This window comes from Vigna radiata, chromosome 2 (genome assembly GCF_000741045.1).
Source record: "Vigna radiata var. radiata cultivar VC1973A chromosome 2, Vradiata_ver6, whole genome shotgun sequence".
Taxonomy (NCBI): Eukaryota; Viridiplantae; Streptophyta; class Magnoliopsida; order Fabales; family Fabaceae; genus Vigna; species Vigna radiata.
The window spans coordinates 21372771-21384467 of NC_028352.1; the positions used below are offsets into that span (position 1 = coordinate 21372771).

At 25.6% G+C, this 11697-nt stretch overlaps 1 protein-coding gene across 1 annotated transcript in view; it reads right to left on the bottom strand.

Annotated features, from left to right (window-relative positions):
* LOC106756262 (alpha,alpha-trehalose-phosphate synthase [UDP-forming] 1) overlaps positions 1-5613 on the bottom strand; it is a 30479-nt gene extending 24866 nt beyond the window's left edge. Inside the window, exon 1 of the mRNA XM_022778781.1 lies at positions 5525-5613. The gene's annotated coding sequence lies outside the window, so the exon portion shown is untranslated. The remainder of the gene's footprint in view (positions 1-5524) is intronic.
* Between the last annotated feature and the right edge of the window lie 6084 nt (positions 5614-11697).

An 11697-nucleotide genomic window follows, 5' to 3' on the forward strand; every position in this document is an offset into this window, starting at 1 on the left:
CCTCATCGGTATATTCTTCAGTTCAAAAATCGAAGCATATTGTCAAAAACAACCGTTATCGTTTCTCTTTACTAGACTAGTATATGGCTCTTTAATATGCAAGATTAAAAGCAAATATTTTGTTTTAATTGTAAGATATCTTTATGAATGAGTCCAAACAATAGTAGAGATGGTAAAAATGTCTCGAGTACTAAAAGCATTAGCTCTCATAAGCCTTATGTATGTCATGGTTTGTATTATCAAACATTGGACATGCTGAGAGTGGTCAATACATTCATAATAAATCCTAGTGAAGAGTAGAAATGTTTTTAAGAGAATCCTGGTATATATATATAAAAGAAACTTCAAGTGTTGCATTAATTAAGAAGATAAAAACTAGTTTGTTAAAGTTTGTAGGGATTCAAATTTTGCAATTGATCTTTATAAAAAAGAAGTATACCATTGACTATCTATTTACACTTATAAGAAGGACATTAAATTAGTTATCTAAGTTACGTGTGATATTGTAACTCTGTTTACTAGATAAACTCAGTACATGAAATTTACCTAAATATGTAAGGAAATTATATGAATTAAAAGATTAATAAAGAGATCTCAACATATACATGTCTAAAAGATTGTTTATATTACGACTAATATAGTATTAATAACACATATTTTATATACACATTTAGTTTTAGTATATAGTAAACAAACTTTTCATATGATTATTTTCAGATTTTTAATTCATGTCTTTTGAACAATAATAAAATAGATTTATTATTATTTGTTTTTAATTTTATATTCAGTTTATCTAACTCAACTTCACTATAAAACTTACAATTTTACCTTAAAAGTATGAGATTCATATTTTATTTATTTATTATAATCTATTTACTGTCAAAGCAAATTAGGTAAAAATGTTTGACCAAAAATAAAAAGAAAAGATAATCTACAGAGTCAATAATGTAGGTTAAGGGCTAAATTTATGGCCCATGACGCAAACATGAAAGGAACAAGTGAACATTACTTTCATAATTAACCCTAATCAAAGCTCACGTAAAATACCAACAGCTCAGGCAAAAATTGACTATGTTTACCTTTACCTATTTTTTTCTCACATGATGTTTGTTATACGACTAAGTTTGATTAAAAGGTTCAATCTGAAGTCAAAAGTCCAAACCCTAGTCAAGAATTTTTTTAACTTTAAATATTTCTTTCCTTCACTTTAGAATATGATAAGACATGTTTTTCTTATATATCAATAATTGTTTAATAATATATGTATTCCCATATTATTGAAAGAAACGTTTTGGTTTCATTGTTCTCATGCTGTCAATCCGATTTAACATATTAAAGTTGGTTTAAAGATTATAAGTTATCTAATAAGCTCAAAAAGTATAAGTATTGGAACATTTATTTTGGTTATGATTTAATGATCATATATCTAAGTAAATATGAGGTTACTTTTATAAGTACTTGGGAAATTCTATTTCCTAAAGTAAAGATTTTAATATGTTGAAGGAAAATGGAGATATAAATTAGTGAGAAAAAATGAAATGTTATTTACATTTTATTTTTTATTTTATTTTTGTGAGTGCAAGTCTTAGTATTTGACTCATTTTGTGGTTGATTCAACATCACTATATATTGGTACTTGTTAGGCACAATAGCTATAGTGTCGGTAGACACATCAAGAAATAGAAGAGAAAAAAGTGAAGGAGAGAAGTGTAGTTTGGCTTTTAGATTATAATCTTCTTATTAATTATGGTAGAAAAAACAATTATGAATATTCATTATTAAAAGAATGAGATGTCGACAAGTTTGTCCTTGTGAAATAAAAAAATATTGTAAAAGGGGGTTTGAATAATATTTTTATCCTTAACATTACACTATTTTCATTTTGTTTTGTTATTTAAAGTAGTCCAAATTTTAATTGAATTCAAATTTTTTTATGAATATTGAGTTCAAGTGAAGTTTGCATTATTTATTGAAACTTTTCTAATGTTTTATATCCACTCAATTTCTGTTAGAAGTGGGTTCTAGGCCTAACTCAACCTCACAAAATCGGCTTCTGCACCCCACTTTCGATAACGGCCCAATAGCAGGTGGAACAATCTGCCCAACAAATATCGCTAGGATAGGCTCTAACCATAGCTCTGATACCATGTTAGAAGTGGGTTCTAGGCCTAACTCAACCCCACAAAACCGGCTTGTAAGGTGAGGTCTGCACCCCACTTATATTATAAATTGGCCTTATCTCTAGTCGATGTGAGACTTCCAACAATTTCTACCAACTTTTTATTTCTAAATTGTTCAGAAATTCATGTTTAGTTTAAAAATATAAAGCACCATTTGATAAGAGCTTACAAAATACCAAAACATCTAGATGTCATCAAATTCTTAAAATATTAACCATTACTTCTTTTTTCTAATTTTTTTCTCTGACTGTATAAGCTTTAAGCTTTAATATAAATTATCAAAATATTCATTATTATTCTCATACCACTGAAACGAGATATATTCATTACTTTCATGATTTATATTTCTCATAATCTAATAAAGGCGGTAAGAAATATAAATGACTTAATGTTTCATTAATAAACTTTGTGATAAATTATAAGTACAAAAACTTATTCTTTGGTTATTAGCAATATAGAAGATCTTATTGACAATATAAATTAAATTACTCATTAACATTAGTGTAACTCAAAATTTATAAGTTATATATAATATTCATTTTAACCACTAACATTTTATTTAGAAATTGTTTCTCGTATAAGCCTACATAATAAATTTATTTTGTTTATCGTCTTAACGAGATTGGATTAAGTTTTAAGTTTCTCATAAATTTGAATATTATTAATTAAAATCTTATTAATTTTTTCTTTTGTTCATGAGTATTTAAAACATGAATAGTTTTCGATTGAGTCATTTAACTGTTTCTTGAATCCATATGTTAAGAAATGTTAGGTTTTATGATTAATATAATATATTGTTGTTTATCATTTTGTTAATCACAAAATTACTTAACAATTTTAAGAATAACATAATAAAATGTAAAAATATTCTAAATATTCTTTAACTATGATAAGTCCTAAATTTTTATAGAATTTTATTAACATTACTAATGGTAGTGAGGTTTAACTTTATCAATTAATGAGAAAATATGAATAATACGTATGAAAGCTAGAAAGTTAAATAATGAATTAAAAAAGGGTTATTGATTTATTTTTTTTCCCTCCTAAACAAAAGTAATTTAAACAAAAATCATGATCCGACGAAGCAAGAAAAACGCATTCCAAGATGCAATTAAAAAGTAAAATCTTGAAAAAGTTAAGAATAGATCTTTATGTTGACAAAAACTGGAATGTTCTATGTATAATCCAATGACCTAAAACTTGGCGGAAAACATGGGAAGTGATTTAAATGTGAGGAAATCATAAAAGTAGCAGGAGAAGAAGAAAAGGGATCATCGATAAGAACAAACCAAAAATGAGAAAAAGGAGCAAAAGCATATTCCTCTGCTAAAAAATATTAAATATATTCACAACATATATTTCTTAATGAAATAATTTTTACTTCCATTCATATTTTACATTAAAAACTTTCACTCATTTTTTTTTTCTTTCACTTCTTCTATTTTTTTTTCCTCCCTACCAAGGGAATTATTAATAACAAGGTTAGATAGACAAACTTATGGAACAGAGAGAGACGACTAAAAAAAAAGGAAGAACTTATACATTTCTTACATCTTACAACAAAAAAATAGTGGTTATTTTATAATTTAATATTTCCAAGTTGGGCATAAATAGATGTTCAAAATCAGAATTTAAAAAATGAAATTTAAGCTTCATTGGACAAAATAATTTGTATCTATTTATATATTATAATTTGGTTATATTTCTAGTTGATATAGAATTTGCAACATATTCTTTCACAATGAAGGTATTATTAATAAGATTAAGTTTTTTCTCACTTATATATTATAATCTCATTTGAAATCCTAAATACTTCCTCATGTTGAGTGTATATTGAGTTAAAGGAAATACAAGAATAGAAAAAAAAATAGGTTCAACAAACTCACTATAGGATAGATTCTAAATCTTATGAAATTTACTATGGTCAAATAAAATTTTCATCCATTTATCTCAATAGTTGATGTAAGATCTCCAACATACTATCTCATGTATAGAATTAGACATCTCAAGCTTTTGATTAGGGAGAACTCAACAGTGAATGACATGATAGACCCAAAAATTCATCAGGATAAACTCTTAATAACTTTGAAGTTAAATCAATAATGTAGAATTTAAGTTTAATTTAACCTTACAAAATAACTTAGTAATATGATGTTTGCATTTATCTATATATTATAATTTGATCTTATTTTAAGTTGATGCAATATCTTCAATAAAAAATACAAAAGAACTAGAGAACATTGGCTTATCAACTAGTTGAAAAGTTGAGGAGATAGACGTTAGAGGAATGAGTCCCTCTTAAGTAGAAAAATGACAATCCACTTTAATGTACTTAGTCCTTTTTGTGAACTTTTGGATTTTTGGCATTATAGATGAAATTACATATCATTTAACATTGAAAAATAAAGAAGAATTTTTGGAATAAATTCATTGAAACTTAAAAGTCAAGGAAACAAGTGCACAATATTTCTCTCTTAAGACGAAGAACAAGAAATAGTACATTGTTTTCTTTTTCACGAAACAAAAGAAGAATCAAGGATGAAATAATAACTTGGTTGATTTTCTCTAATTGATGTCACTAGTCAATTAGAATAAGAATGCCTCTAAATAGTAAAATTATTTAAGTTAGAAATTAAGAGTCTTAAACTAAGTGAAACTAAAGATACCTCATTATATATTGCATAATCTACATATGGTGTGCCAAAGGTTGCAATACAAATTGGTTGAGTTGTTGGACCATATAACTAATATTGGGATAGGGTGTATAGTAAGGTAGATCAATATATATGCCAATAGTTCCCCTATGTTTACTTGAATTGTCTACTAAATGACCTTAATCATCCATAAGTTTTTAAAATGAGTTGTTTGACAACATAGCTAATATTGAGGTAAGGTGTGTAATAAGGTAGACTGAAATATATATATATATATATATATATATATATATATATATATATATATATATATATATATATATATATATATGTCAATAATTCTCCTGTGTTTAGTTGAGTTGTCTACTAAATGACCTTAATCATCCATAAGTTTGTAAAAGGGATCCATGGGATATGCATGCTTACTAGCAATGAAATTAGTGTTAGCTAGAAGATTAAAACAATACTTTCTTTAGTTCAACATTATGTCGGATCAAGCAACTTTTAAGACTAAGAAGTATTTGAGAGGACCAATATCCTTGATGTTAAGACTAGACAATCTAATCTTAAGAACCCTAACAAAAAATTTAACACCAATAGATCATCCAATTGTTTTATGTTATGCTATTATATGATATGAATATTCTAACATGTGTTTTTGTGACAGTTTAAGAGAATCATGGATCTTACAAAGTTTAGGCTTTGTCTTTAATTAGAAAATCTGATGACCTCGTCTAATGATTTAGTAGATGATTTGATGGACCTTGTCTAATGGATCTCTATACAAAATTTTGCATAATCAAGTGTTAGTTAAGATAGATGAAATAATCAAATTCAAGAAGTTATATAAATAAACCAAGTTAAAAGTAAAAGAATACATCAACAATAAACATTCTTACTAAGTCTTATAGTTATCATAAATTTTCTTTGTGGATTGTGAGAAATATCTTGTAAATCCTTCATATTGTGAAGTTTTTCTAACTGTGCTTAAATCGTCCTCTTTCTAAGAGTTTTTTTCTTAATGCTTGAGAGTTATTAATCTCAACCATGACTAGTTTGTATATTCATTTTGCAATCTTTGTTTTGACCAGTGAAACCTTTTAAGTGTGGCTTAAAAGAAAACTAAATGTAGCCTAAGATATTAGGGTGTATTGATATAAAAAGTATGTGTGTTGTTTGATCTAATCTCACTAGATGATCTAATTTAGCTTTATACAAAAAAAAATTACATACTCTATTCATACTCCCTTCTAAAGTTAGTTATTCTAACACTTGATAATATAATGTGATCTATTTTGCCTAATTGTAGTGAGAATGTCATTGATTAAATGAACATGTTTAACAACAAAATTCTTTCAACAATTTTTTTTATGAAGTAGTAAAATGACTAGAATGTTAATTAAATAAAGTCATGGAAGAGAGTCACGAAATAGGGGGAGAAAAATAGAAAATTTGTATGATACCGTTACTTTATAAATTTTCTATGTTAAGAGTTACTTATTTGAAGAAAATTTGTTATGTATTTTTTTTTACATGAGTTTGGTTTAATTTCCCGTATATTTTGTTATTTTTTTAATAATATTTTTCATATCATATCAAATGATTAATATATTTTGAATTATCAACTTAGTTGAGATGTCCGTAATTGTTAGAAATGGACTTTAAGCCTAACTGAACCCCACAAAACTGGTTTGTAAGGCAAGGTTTGTACCCCCACTTATATATTATAAATTGGCCTTATCTTAGTCAATGTAGGACTTCCAGCATACACTCTTTACGTCGATGTATAGACATTTCAAGCGTGATAGTAGAATTAATGGGTGGTCCGATAGCGGCCCGACAACGGGTGAAACAGAATGTTCACATAGATCTCGCTAGGATAGACTCCAACAACCCTAGCTCTGATACCATATTAAGAAATGGACTTTAAGCCTAACTCAACCCCACAAAATCGGCTTTAAAGGTGAGGTTTGCACCCATTTATATATTATAATTTGGCCTTATCTCTAGTCAATGTGAAACTTCCAACACACCTCCTTCACGTGAGGTATAGGCATCTCGAGCGTGAGAGTAGAATTAATGGGTGGTCCAACAGTGACTAGACAACGGGTGGAGCAAAAAGGCCCACATAGATCTTGTTAGGATATGCTCTAACCATGACTCTGATACCATATTAGAAGTGGATTTCAAGCTTAACTCAACCCCACAAAACCGGCTTGTAAGACGAGGTTTGCACCCCACTTATATAATCTAAATTGGTCTTATCTTAGTCGACGTGAGACTTTTAAGAGTAATATACAATAATGTTTAATATGACTTAAAAAACAAATGTAATTATTTAGACACATGTATCAAGAATAAATAGTTAGAAGAGACCTAAATAACTTTAATTGTTTTCCAATCTAATAATTAAGTTGTCTAAAATATGAATATGAATATTATAATTATTATAATTTTGACATAAATTGTTTAAATTTTGTTAGACATAAAAGATGATCATTTAAATAAATAATAGGCTATTGAAAAATTATAAAGTAATATGCTATTGTTTTTAAGGAATTGTGAAGTCTTTTTTTTTTTGTTCCAAGATTAAAAAAAAAAAGAAAATTCAAATACAGGTTTACACATGTTTGATCAATGCAATGAGGAAAGCTTTTAGTATTTGAAAAGGTTGTACTTATATTGTTAAAGTTATGTATATAATTTAAAAAATATTTTATCTTCATGATTAATTATTTTTTATGCATTATGATTTGTTTAGTTTTTTTTTTAATATTGTATTATTGTTATATAATGTGTATATTTTTTAAAACAATCATGTTCAATTATCATCATCATCATCATATTATTATTATTATTATTATTATTATTATTATTATTATTTTATCATTTGTTATAATAAGTTTATTATTGACATTTTTTAGAATTATATGAAATATTTTATGGTGGAAGTTAAGTGCACTAATTCACAGTCAAATCATGACACTCAGATGATTATAATCTAAAGTAGAGAAAATTATATCTTGATTATTAACTACAGTCTTTAGCTCAATGATAAATATTTAATTCAATAATTATCTTGTTATTATTATGTATGCTTAAAAAAATCAGTAAAATTATATTTATTATGCTCTTATTTTTATCTTATTTCGTACCCTATTAGGTGTTAATTACAAAAAACTAGTCCTACAAATATTTTATTTTTTAGTTAAAAGATGTCTTTAAAGATAGTAAAAATATAATTAAAAATAATAATTTGTGTTTGTTTATAATTAAATAATTTTTAAATTTATTTCAATAATCAATTATTGATATAATTATTTATTTTCATAATCATGTACTATAATAATTTTATGTTGAATGTTTGATGGGAAGTGAATTTAAGTAATCGATCTTGCTGAGATGTATTATATTAATATATTTTCTTTAGCAAATTATAGAAAGGGATACACAATATGTAATAACAAATTTAATATTTAAACTGATTATTTGTTAAAAGCTAAATTGAGATAAAAAAAAAGGTTAAATAAAATATAAGAAAATCCTCCCAACATGTTATCTATAGCATATTCCTTTTGTAATAGTCAAAGTTTATTTTAAGTTACATATCATAAAGGAGATACATTAAATAAGAAAATGAGATTCCCACAATTTTCAATAATTTTTGGCAAACAGTAGACAATGTATTTTAAAAAATTAACACTAAAATTCTATGTATTTTAGGTTAGAAATAAATTTTAAGTCTAACTTAATCTATAAAATTGATTTATAAGATTATGTTTATATTTACTTAAGTTACAAATATATTCCTATTTAACAAAAACATACTTTAAATATAAGAGTATTTTAGTAATTTTAAAATTTAATTTAAATAAAATATAAAAAAGGTAGTTACTCATTAATTGTTTTTTAAAATAAAAAATAAAAAGAAAGGTAGTTATTTTCCACTAGGAAATATTTTTAATTATAATATTTTTAAATAGACATAATTTTTATAGTTACGTTGTTTTTTAAAAATGGGTGGATCACATCCATAGACAACCTATTTTCCAAGACTTAAACTTATTTTTTGCAATTTTTATTTCCATAACTTTTTATAGAACACTTCTGAATTTATAGAACCCGTATGAGTTTATAGAACCCGTATGGGTTTATAGTTAAAAAAACAAGTACCTTTTATTTTATTTTTTATTTTAAAAAACAATTACCTTTTAAAAAATATATAATAAAAGCTAATAACTTCTCTGGACCAATCAGGATTTTTCATAACTACTTTTTATTTTTTTATTTTAAATTAAATTTTAAAAATATTAAAATACCCTTGGATTTAAAGTTGGTTTTCTTTTTTAACAGGAACATTTTTGCAACCTAAAACTTGGTACATTTTGCTAAAATGTACCAACTAAAGAACCTCCTTACGTAAATTAGCAAACCCCACACACACATATAATATATATATATATATATATATATATATATATATATATATATATATATATATATATATATATATATATATATATATNTATATATATATATATATATATATATATCGTGTGTGGAATTATACATTAATGGATGATTCAATAATGGTTAAATAACGAGTAAAACAATATCTTTAACAAACAACAAATTTTGTTAAGATAGACTCAAATTCATGATTCTGATACCATATTAAAAAAGTGAACTAAGCCTAACTCAATTCCATAAAACCAATTTGTATAAAGAGATTTGTATCCACTTTTTAAAATAACTTTATAATTAATTGATATAAGACTTCCAACACTTTATGCCAAAAAATATTATTAAAAAATTAATAAAAATCAATTATTAACAAAAATAAATTGAATAGAAAAGATACAATATTAGAATCCAATTTTCCTCCATATGTTTCCAAAAAAGAGAAAACAAAAGTATAAGTACCCCTTTTGTATAAAAGTTGGTGACAATCTAAAAAAAAGGTATTGGAGGGACTTTTGTAAAGGTATAAGAAAAATACGAAATTTGCGAGCACCACGAATGTAACTACATATGACATAGTGGAAGAAAGGTCCCATTAAAAGGGACAAAAGCAGCATCGTATAAAGATTTGCATTGCATGCAAGGTTGTTATTCTGCACTAAACGCAGGCAAGTGGACGTGGGATTCGACTTTTAAAAGCTAGGGGACCCTTCAAAGATGGCTATGTTACTCCATTAATTTCTCCAACAACCAACAAAACCACATTTTATTTTCTATATCTTCAACTCATTATTACAAAATATAACCGACACCATTCAATTCTATAATAATATATATTTTACGTAGAGTTGTCATAGCTCAAAACCTATGATTCAATTCGGTTCACCATGGGTTTAGGTCGAGTTGAGTTTGAAAAAATTGTACTTTTTTTTTATATGGGTCAGATCTCAACTCAGCTCATTTAAATCTGGCTCATGCTGGTTGAATCCGTGATGGACCGGATTGACCCACCAACCCACCTACCTAATTTTATTTTATTAAAATTTAATTTTAATTTCATAAAAAATTATTTATTTATTTATATTGCTTAAAAAAATTATTTAAGTTTCCTATTTTTAAAATTTATAAAAGACTCGGGAGTAAAATTTGAGAGTAAAATTTGTTTAAATTTGAATTATAAAAAGTTTGTAATTTTTTTTATTTAAAAAAGTTATAATTAAGTGAGTAAGTGAACCAACCTGTTTACCCACAAATCCGTGGTGGATCGGATGAGGTTCAAATTTTTTTGACTCGCTAATAAATGAATCGGATTGGATTGACTCACAAAGAGACCAACTCGTGGTAGACCAGGTTACTCGTTTTAACAGCTCTAATTTTACATACTCTACTAAATTTATTATTTACACTTCAACCAAATAGTACCCATTTAACATCGGTAAAAAACGTTTTCAAAAGTCACAAAAAGCACTTTTGAAACTTCATTTTCAAATTATGAAACCAAACAAATCTTAACACTTGAAGGGGGACAACCATTTTACAAGGCTATATATTGTGTCCTCTTATTGTGTTCCAAAGTTAGACAACCAAATGGCATAAACTTTTTCATGTATGAAATCAACTTAACATTTTTACTTTTCTCTTTTCTTTTATTCTGTTTTTGCATCATTAACGTGCTTCATATATTGATAAATTATTCTGATTCTATTCACAGTAATATATATCATTTTACAGTTTTATAAAATTACTTTTAAATCATTAAATAATAATTGAGATACTGTTAAACTAAATGTTTATATTCGAATGTATTTTTGAATGAAAAATATGAGAAAGTGGACGATATTGTTTGAAAAGTATTTTTTAATAAAATGAGCAGTTTCCTTTTTTTTTTTTTTTAACAATCAAATCTCATCCTTTCTTAAGTCAGTAATTATTTAAAAATTAATTATTTCAAAACAATTATCTAAATTTAACCAAATTGTTCTGTGTTTTAACCAAATTGAACCATGTTTTTATAAATTTAAGGTATGAACTCGACATCTAGTAAAAAAAGATTTAACTTTAATTCATTTAAAAATTCAAGATGAAATATAAATTATATTAATTATTTTGGTCTTATTTTATAGTGTCTTGTTTTGAACCACTTATTCAACAACATCTTTTTCTATAATTTTTTCCATGTTATAAAGTATTTGATAGAAACAACCTCTTATTCAATTCTATGGATATTTCATTCAATTATATATATACATGTGTGTGTGTTTTTTATTTTTTTTTTATTTGACATGGTAAGAATTTCTATCATCGTGAAGGTTTTATTAATGATATCCTTATACAGCAATTATGGCTAAAAACATAAAAAGAATTTGGTCGTATTCTGAAGCCAAGTAAGAGTTTTGTGATTA